Here is an 8,754-nt window from a genome sequence, read left to right on the forward strand (position 1 = left end):
TAAACCCTTATTTTAACCAGGAAACTAAGTCATGTTCTACACTGTAATGCTGTGATTTCTTTTCACAACACTAAAAAAACAATTCAAGGACTGACAACACCAAGTGAACAGGTGTCTCAGGTGACGTTTTGTCCCATTTTGCCTTTCACTCATAAAGACCAGAACAGCCTCTGGCTATCAAAATCATCTACTGAACTAAACTGTCTAATACCTGTTGATCCGCTAATCCTATTAATACATGTAAATAATTGGTGTAAAATGCAGTTTTGTCATCTTTTCATGGTCATCAGATATGACCCATATGGACGTTGAGAGACTCTGTAGTGAACGTGGAAACACCGTCATCTTCTACAACATTGATTCACCAGTAAAACCCATGGAGTTGGATCAATGACAGTGAATGGAGACACACATTTTTGCTTTCTGTTATTGATATCTTTGCTGAAAAATTAATTTGGGAACTGACACAAAAGTAGCACTGGGTCTTTTTGGGTTAAAACAGGTAAAACAGTACAGGGGTTTTGTTCATTTGCTCTGCACTTTCTCTACTAAGGAAAGGAGGACTCTTCTTTGTCAGCTTTGCCCTGTGTAATCTGTGGAGAATGCGGTTCTGCGTCAACTTGTTGATTGACACATGGGTGTTGTACTAAGGAAAAGTTGTCATCTAAATGCAAAAAAAAAAAAAAAAGCCCTGTGTCAGTTTTAGTTCCTCCTTTAGCATAGCATCGACAGGAGCAGCCTTTACCAAAGAACAGGAGCTGTCCCACAAGTCAGTGTTGCACTAACATCTTCCATCGTATGCCTAAACTATTTAATATGTTGAGATATTTAAATTTTAAACAATGTGAGAATAACATGTCTCAACTATTGGTGTATAACACAAAATTAATGTTGTAGGTCTATCTCTGTTCAAGACATGGTAATGAAGTCACATCTTCAACAGGCTACTCATGTTCAGAGCAAAGTCTCCAAGATGTGCTTTTTTTTTCATCGATCTTTGGAACATTGCAGGTTCATCGTAGCTAACTCATGTACAATCCAGCTGGTTAAAGAACACTTGGATTCTCTCAGCACCACCAGTGTCCTCATGAATTCTCCTTTTCATCTTTCTTGAACCTCATGTTTTCCTCTGAAGTCAAGTTGATTGGGGGCGGGGACAAATTCGAAATGGAAACATGACAGCCATGTTTTTACTTGTGATATACAATAGCTAAATGTAACATTACAAAACACTGCTGATGTTTTCAGCTCTGTGAAGGAAAACAATAAAAACAAGGTTGGGAAACATATCCAAAGACGTCGCCAAAAGCAAAAGATATGCATCCTTCTAACAAATGTCTAAAAATTGAGTATTTATCCATTTTGACTTTGTAGGCCAAGACATTACTATTTTTGGCATATGGATTTAAGTAGAAATTGAGGCAGTTACAGAGAGGTAATTACAATTATTATATGAATATCAAAGTAACTAGAAGCACTCGGAGAGTGCAGACCACCGCCAAGGCAGATCAGTGCCCCACCCCCACCCCCCACCCCTGATCACCACCAAAATTTAATCATTTGTTCCTTGTGCCAGTATCAATATTTCCTGAAATTTTCATCCAAATCCGTCCATAACTTTTTGAGTTATCTTGCACACAGACAGACAGACAAACTAACGTCGACAAAATCATAACCTCCTGGCAGAGGTAATAATGTCAATGTTCTCTTGATGACCTTTTTTTTACCTTTGGCTAGACAGCTGATGGAAATGAATGCACATCACCATCTCTGTATAAAACCTATCTAAGGATAACATGGTAAGACCGCATGCAATGAGAGTCTTTATTACAACAAGTTCTTCAGTATAACTCTCAAAATGTTATTTTTTCCCCACTGATATTTAGCATAGACGCAGAATACAAACACGAAGCCATACTTTTTGTACAGATTCATACTGACCACGTTACTTTGCTTCCTGCTTTGTTTTTAAATGTGTTCATGTATTTACTTGCTTATATGGATATTGGATATAATGATTGATCAGCATCAAATCTTCATTCAAACCTGCTCTCATACTCTGACATTTCAGTGGAATGCAGCACAATCTAAATGCCAAAGAACTAGTTATTCCAGGGAGTGCCTGACTGTACTCAACCAAAACCAAATGATTGACATGATCTACGATTGGGGCATGTGATTTGCTATTACACTTTTCTGTCACAACATTATTAAAAAAAAAAAAAAAAGTTGCATCCCTGCATACGTCATTTCAATATTTAAAGGAGGAAGGCTTTGACTGCCACATAAGGTCTGCAATGTTGCATATCTGCTTGGACTAAAAACACTTAAGTAGGGCTTACAAAGGAAAATTAATTTTCATCACTTTTAGTGCCTTCTTTTTGGTAAGTACTTAGAAAGTCTGCTAGTGCTAATGTGAATTTCTTTGCAGCATAGACTGATTTTGGAGGATTGCAGCCATAGGATAATTTTTTTTTTTTACCTGGTGCATTGAGTTGTTGGTGTCAGATCTGTCATATGTGATATTTTTGTCAGAGCACAATTTTGCTTTCCTGCAACTAAAGAAAATCAGCCATAGTTTTAAATGACTTATTTGAACAACTTCCAAACTTCTGAGCACATATTCCCTTTAATGAGACATTCAACAGTATCATTGCTGGTAATTCTATGTCCTGAAAAGTTCTGGTAAGTTACAAGAAAAGATTTTTTCTTCTTTACTTCAGCTTTACTTATTATACATTACATTTTAAAGACCACTTAAGAGTAATACAAAAAGGAAATAGATGTAAGACAAGCCAATTTGAGGATGACATTAGGCTTTGTTGTGAAAACCAGAACATTTATACAAGTGAAAGTGTCTGTGTAGGTTCTCATTTGCCCAGGTCATCATTCTTCTTGGCAGTTCTTCTTGGTTCAACTGCAATGAGAGACGAAAACTTTACATTTCGTTTCTCATCCAACGAAACATTTTCAAAAGAGCTAAACCAGTCCAGTTGAACCGAGAAGAACTACCAAGAAGAAGTGAAACTCATGATAAATCTAAATCTAAATCAACACTGTTTTCATTTTTGCTACTTTCAGTTAATTAATTGCAATTACTGTATTTGTATATGTATTTAAAATAAAAGAAAATGATTCACTAATGAAATGTTTCACTAACAATTCCATGTCTTGTGGAAGATGCATATAGTTCATGATTTTCCTGACTTTGCACAATGATTTAAAGTCAGCATTGATCCAAGGACATATTTTTAAACAAATGTGAAATACAGTATAAGAAACTGTGGAGATCACATACCAGTAAATGTACTGGACAAGCAAAGAACCTTTTCTGAAAGTGAATGTGCTGTTTTTAGGTTCAAGAGGAGACAAGATGGACAACAGACATGTGTTTTCAATACTCTTAATATTTCTGGGTAAGTTAACCTGTGTGACAGTGCACTGAAACTGACTAAAATATTAGGAAATTGTTTACTGCAGTTTTGTGAGGTGTAATATGCATTTTAAAAAAAAAGATGTTGACAGAGGTTTTTGTGTGTTTAAAATAAATGAGTACACAATATATTGCCGCAATATGAACATAAAGACATTGCATGGACAGAATGAAAAAGAATATATGTGGTTAATACTTATTTATTGTTTGATTGTTTGATTGTTTGATTTTGCTTAATTAACAATTTCCCACTAAATGTGATGAAAAAAGCATGGCTTGAACTTATGGTATGCAAGGCAAGGCGAGGCAGATTTATTTGTATAGCACAATTCATACACAGGGCAATTCACAGTGCTTTGCAAAAATGGAAAAGAGACAGGTTAAAACACACAATTACAATTAAAACCTAATCAATAGAACATAAATAATAATCAATTAAAACAAAGTAACAGGTCAGAGTGCAGACAGAACCCTTTCAGTTGTTCTATGCACAGTTGAACAGAGCCGTTTTCAGCCTGGACTTAAACATAGTCAGAGTCGAGGCGTGTCTCACATCATCAGGAAGACTGTTCCAGAGTTTAGCCGCACAGAACTGAAACGCAGCTTCACCCTGTTTAGTCCTGACTCTGGGCCTCAGAAGAAGACCAGTCCCTGAGGTTCTTAGGGTCCGAGATGGTTCATACAGGACCAACATGTCACGGAGGTACTTTAGTGCCAGACCATGGACAGACTTACAGACCAGCAGAGCTATTTCAGAGTCTATTCTCTGAGCCACAGGAAGCCAGTGCACAGATCTGAGCACAGGACTAATATGGTGGTACTTCCTGGTTCTAGTCTGGACTCGAGCAGCAGTGTTCTGGATGGACTGCAGCTGTCTGACAGCTGGGTTAGAGTCCAGTCAGAAGGCTCTTACACTAGTCTAACCTGCTAGAGATGAATGCATGGATAAGTCTGTCTAAGTCTGGTGTAGACAGTAAACCTTTGATTCTGGCAATGTTTTTGAGATGATGAAAGGCTGATGATGGAACTGATTTAATGTGGCTGTTAAAGTTGAGGTCTGAGTCCATTATTACCCCTAGATTTCTAACCTGATTTTTAGCTTTTGGAGTAAGATTCCAGATAACTGATGAAACTGTCTCCGGGTTTTTGTGGGAAAAAGACAATAACTAAAGTCTTGTTTCAGTTAGATAGACATTGTAATGATAATAAATAACAACAAATATATTTTATTTCTGTGTCCTGTATTCTATGTACTCTGCATGAGGTGTAAAACACTCACTCAAACACAATATATCTGTCAATCCTTAGCAGAGTGAAATGATATTAAGGGAATCAAATGGCTATATTTGTAAAACAGCATTTTTGAAGTTAATTTATCGTAGGTGTGTCTTTCCTTTGACATTATGTACTATATGTTAACGCTCCAAAAAATACAAGACGAAAACAATTCATGGCAAAATATTATTTGCAACAATCTAACTGATGTCATCTTCCCCAACATTAAACTGCCCCACCTACAACAACTATGGCACCAATTACAACAACTACTGCATCGGAAACTACTGCAGCTGTACAATCTAAAACCACAGCTGGCCAATCTACAACAACTATGGCACCAACTACAACAACAACTGCACCAACTACAACAACAACTGCACCAACAACTACAACAACTGCACCAACAACTACAACAGCTGCCCCGACTACAACTACAGCTGCCCCGACAACAACTACAGCTGCCCCGACTACAACTACAGCTGCCCCGACAACAACTACAGCTGCCCCGACTACAACTACAGCTGCCCCGACAACAACTACAGCTGCCCCGACTACAACTACTGCTGCCCCGACTACAACTACAGCTGCTCCGACTACAACTACAGCTGCCCCGACAACAACTACAGCTGCCCCGACAACAACCACAGCTGCACCAACTACAACAACAACTGCACCAACTACAACAACAACTGCACCGACTACAACAACAACTGCACCAACAACTACAACAACTGCACCAACAACTACAACAACTGCACCAACTACAACCACAGCTGCCCCAACTACAACTACCGCTGCCCCAACAACAACTGCTGCACCAACAACTGCACCAACAACTACAACAGCTGCCCCAACTACAACTACAGCTGCCCCAACAACAACTACAGCTGCCCCAACTACAACTACAGCTGCCCCAACTACAACCACAGCAGCCCCTACTACAACAACAGCTGCCCCAACTACAACTACGGCTGCCCCGACAACAACAACTGCTGCACCGACTACAACAACTGCTGCACCGACTACAACTACAGCTGCCCCAACAACAACAACTGCTGCACCAACTACAACCACAGCTGCCCAACTACAACTACAGCTGCCCCAACAACAACAACTGCTGCACCAACTACAACCACAGCTGCACCAACTACAACCACAGCTGCCCCAACTACAACTACCGCTGCCCCAACAACAACAGCTGCTGCACCAACTACAACCACAGCTGCCCCAACTACAACAACAGCTGCCCCAACAACAACAACCGCTGCCCCAACTACAACCACAGCTGCCCCAACTACAACTACAGCTGCCCCAACAACAACAACTGCTGCACCAACTACAACCACAGCTGCCCCAACTACAACTACAGCTGCCCCAACAACAACAACTGCTGCACCAACTACAACCACAGCTGCACCAACTACAACCACAGCTGCACCAACTACAACCACAGCTGCCCCAACTACAACTACAGCTGCCCCAACTACAACAACAGCTGCCCCAACAACAACAACCGCTGCCCCAACTACAACCACAGCTGCCCCAACTACAACTACAGCTGCACCGACAACAACTACAGCTGCCCCAACTACAACTACAGCAGCCCCCACCACAACCACAGCTGCGCCAACTACAACTACAGCTGCCCCAACTACAACTACAGCTGCCCCAACTACAACCACAGCTGCCCCAACTACAACTACAGCTGCCCCAACAACAACAACTGCTGCACCAACTACAACCACAGCTGCCCCAACTACAACTACAGCTGCCCCAACAACAACCACTGCTGCCCCAACTACAACCACAGCTGCACCAACTACAACAACAGCTGCCCCAACAACAACAACCGCTGCCCCAACTACAACCACAGCTGCCCTAACTACAACTACAGCTGCACCGACAACAACTACAGCTGCCCCAACTACAACTACAGCTGCCCCAACCACAACTACTGCTGCCCCAACTACAACTACAGCTGCCCCAACTACAACCACAGCTGCCCCAACTACAACTACAGCTGCCCCAACTACAACCACAGCTGCCCCAACTACAACTACAGCTGCCCCAACAACAACAACAACTGCTGCACCAACTACAACCACTGCTGCCCCAACTACAACTACAGCGGCACCGACTACAACAACAGCTGCCCCAACAACAACAACCGCTGCCCCAACTACAACCACAGCTGCACCGACTACAACAACAGCTGCACCAACTACAACCACAGCTGCCCCAACTACAACTACAGCTGCCCCAACTACAACCACAGCAGCTCCCACTACAACAACAGCTGCCCCAACTACAACTACGGCTGCCCCGACAACAACAACTGCTGCACCGACTACAACAACTGCTGCACCGACTACAACTACAGCTGCCCCAACAACAACAACTGCTGCACCAACTACAACCACAGCTGCCCCAACTACAACTACAGCTGCCCCAACAACAACAACTGCTGCACCAACTACAACCACAGCTGCCCCAACAACAACCACTGCTGCCCCAACTACAACCACAGCTGCCCCAACTACAACTACAGCAGCCCCCACCACAACCACAGCTGTGCCAACAACAACCACTGCTGCCCCAACTACAACCACAGCTGCCCCAACTACAACAACAGCTGCCCCAACAACAACAACTGCTGCACCAACTACAACCACTGCTGCCCCAACTACAACCACAGCTGCACCAACTACAACAACAGCTACCCCAACGACAACAACCGCTGCCCCAACTACAACCACAGCTGCACCAACTACAACCACCGCTGCCCCAACAACAACTGCTGCACCAACTACAACCACAGCTGCCCCAACTACAACAACAGCTGCCCCAACAACAACAACCGCTGCCCCAACTACAACCACAGCTGCCCCAACTACAACTACAGCTGCACCGACAACAACTACAGCTGCCCCAACTACGACTACAGCAGCCCCCACCACAACCACAGCTGCGCCAACTACAACCACTGCTGCCCCAACTACAACTACAGCAGCCCCCACCACAACCACAGCTGCGCCAACTACAACTACAGCTGCCCCAACTACAACAACAGCTGCCCCAACAACAACAACTGCTGCACCAACTACAACCACAGCTGCCCCAACTACAACTACAGCTGCCCCAACAACAACCACTGCTGCCCCAACTACAACCACAGCTGCACCACCTACAACAACAGCTGCCCCAACAACAACAACCGCTGCCCCAACTACAACTACAGCTGCCCCGACAACAACTACAGCTGCCCCAACTACAACTACAGCTGCCCCAACCACAACTACAGCTGCCCCAACTACAACCACAGCTGCCCCAACTACAACTACAGCTGCCCCAACTACAACTACATCTGCCCCAACTACAACCACAGCTGCCCCAACTACAACCACAGCTGCCCAAACAACAACAACTGCTGCACCAACTACAACCACTGCTGCCCCAACTACAACCACAGCTGCCCCAACTACAACTACAGCTGCCCCAACAACAACTGCTGCACCAACTACAACCACTGCTGCCCCAACTACAACTACAGCTGCACCGACTACAACTACAGCTGCCCCAACAACAACAACTGCTGCACCAACTACAACCACTGCTTCCCCAACAACAACTGCTGCCCCAACTACAACCACGGCTGCCCCAACTACAACTACAGCTGCCCCAACAACAACAACTGCTGCACCAACTACAACAACTGCTGCACCAACTACAACCACTGCTGCCCCTACTACAACTACAGCTTCCCCAACAACAACTGCTGCACCAACTACAACAACTGCTGGACCAACTACAACAACTGTTGCACCAACTACAACAACTGCTGCCCCAACTACAACCACGGCTGCCCCAACTACAACTACAGCTGCCCCAACTACAACTACAGCTTCACCGACTACAACTACAGCTGCCCCAACTACAACTACAGCTGCCCCAACTACAACTACAGCTGCACCAACTACAACCACTGCTGCCCCAACTACAACCACTGCTGCCCCAACTACAACTACAGCTGCCCCAACTACAAC

General features: G+C 43.9%; 1 long non-coding RNA gene across 1 annotated transcript; it reads left to right on the forward strand.

Moving 5' to 3' along the window:
* The first annotated feature begins 2,292 nt into the window (after nt 1–2,292).
* LOC115438270 (uncharacterized) lies at nt 2,293–5,131 on the forward strand. Its single transcript, XR_003938057.1, has 3 exons — nt 2,293–2,384; nt 3,357–3,416; nt 5,002–5,131. It is a non-coding gene; the product is annotated as an uncharacterized LOC115438270 (long non-coding RNA).
* Nucleotides 5,132–8,754: the final 3,623 nt, after the last annotated feature.

The sequence above is a fragment of the Sphaeramia orbicularis genome, chromosome 18, assembly GCF_902148855.1.
Source record: "Sphaeramia orbicularis chromosome 18, fSphaOr1.1, whole genome shotgun sequence".
Lineage (NCBI taxonomy): Eukaryota > Metazoa > Chordata > Actinopteri > Kurtiformes > Apogonidae > Sphaeramia > Sphaeramia orbicularis.